Raw genomic sequence first — 1,985 nt, 5'->3', positions numbered from 1 at the left:
GTGATTGGCACAGGACAGAGCGGAGTTTAGGGCTATTGTACATAGGGTCGCTATGAGTCACAGGCGACTCGACGGCACATAACAATAACAACAACAACAACATACATTGTCCATTCCACATTCCAATTATAGGAGTAAATAATAATACCCAAGCCTATACACATCTGTGATCCTGAATCTTGTATCATTGGGGTATCAAATACCAGAATGGTTTCCCAATGTAGACAGTGTTTGATGGGGTTCCCAGTTGTAAAACAGGTTTGAAAGCAGGAGTGAGTGGCATCCACTTCCTAAACCACATGACTCTGGAAACTCTATAAACTTGGAATTGGCCATAGTTATGATAGAGTTGATATGAGTTGCACTTGACTTGACGGCAATCAACAACAACAACATTCACATCCAAGATATAAAATTAGATATTTGATATGTGCAAATCATTCCTCAATAACCAAATTGACAAATTGATGTTGTATCTCTAAAAGCAAACTGTAAAGACAACCAGGTATGCAAATATCATGGCACAGGAAAATCTGTTCAGACCCCAGCTTAGGCTCATGGCTACATGGCAGGATGGAGTCTTGGGAAGGGGTAGGTACAGACAATGGCTCAGCTTGATCTTTGGTACTGGTTCTTAGCATAGGAAATTGTCATTAAACAACTATTTTCCCCTAATCTGTTGTTGTTAGGTGTCATCAAGTTCACTTTGATTTATAGCAACCCCATGGACAAGAAATAGATCTAAACCTTGTCCTGTCCTATGCAATCCCCATTGTTTCTGGTATACTTTAGCCAGTTGTTGTAATCAAGGTGTCAGTCCATCTTGTTGAAGGTCTTTCTCTCTTTCACTGACCCTCCATCATTATTAGCATGACGTTCTTCTCCAAAGATTGGCTCATCCTAACAATAGGCCTAAAATATGTGAGATGAAGCTTCACCATCCTTGCCTCTAAAGAGCAACCTGTCTTCACTTTGTCCGAAACCTATTTATTTTTCCAGAGGATAGTGGATGCCCTTCTCCAACACTACAAATCAGTGGCAATGATTCTTTTTCTGTCGTACTTATGCATTGTCCAACTTTCAAATGCATAATAAGTAATTGAAAAGATCATAGCTTAAATCAGATGTACTTTAGTCTTTGAACTAACTGATATTATTACTTCTTAACACCTTAGAGAGACTCTTGATAGAAAACTTAACCAAGTGCAATATGTCCTTTGATTTCTTGACTGCTGGTACCAAGGGAGTTGATTGTGGATCCAAGCAAGATAAAATCATTGACAACTTCAACCTTTTCTACATCCATCATGATGTTACCTCTTGTCCAGGGGTGAGGACTTTTATCTTCTTGATGATGAGATGCAATCCATATTGAAGGCTGTTGTGTTTGAACTTATGCAGCAAGCATTTGAAGTCCTCTTTGCCTTTGGTCATCTCTGTAATACAGGTTGTTGATGACGATGAGTCTTCTTCCAATCCTGATGCCACATTCTTCTTCATAAAGTCAAGATTCTTGAATGATTTGCTCAGCATGCAGACTGAATAAGTATGGAGAAAGGATACAGCCCCGATGTACACTTTTCTTTTTTTAATTATTATTAATTTCAAAAGGCAGGCCAGGACGACAAAGCAAGATACTATAAGGAAATGTGCAGAGAGCTGGAGTCAGAAAATCAAAAGGACCGAACTCACTCAGCGTTTCTTAAGCTGAAGGAGCTGAAAAACAAATTCAAGCCACGGATGGCAATACTTAAGGATACTTTGGGCATAATATTAAATGATCCAGGAAGTATCAAGAGAAGATGGAAGGAATACACAGAGTCACTGTATCAGAAGTAATTGGCTGACACAGAAGAATTTCATGAAATGACATATGAGCAAGAGCCTATGGTGATGAAAGAGGAAGTTCAAATTGCTCTGAAGGAATTGGCAAAATACAAGGTTCCAGGAGTTGACTGCATACCAATTGACATATTTCAACAAAC

This window comes from Elephantulus edwardii, unplaced genomic scaffold, assembly GCF_000299155.1.
Source record: "Elephantulus edwardii isolate Elephantulus edwardi_28Jun2011 unplaced genomic scaffold, EleEdw1.0 scaffold00178, whole genome shotgun sequence".
In the NCBI taxonomy this organism is placed as follows: Eukaryota; Metazoa; Chordata; class Mammalia; order Macroscelidea; family Macroscelididae; genus Elephantulus; species Elephantulus edwardii.
Note: the sequence above shows the minus strand (reverse complement) of the source record.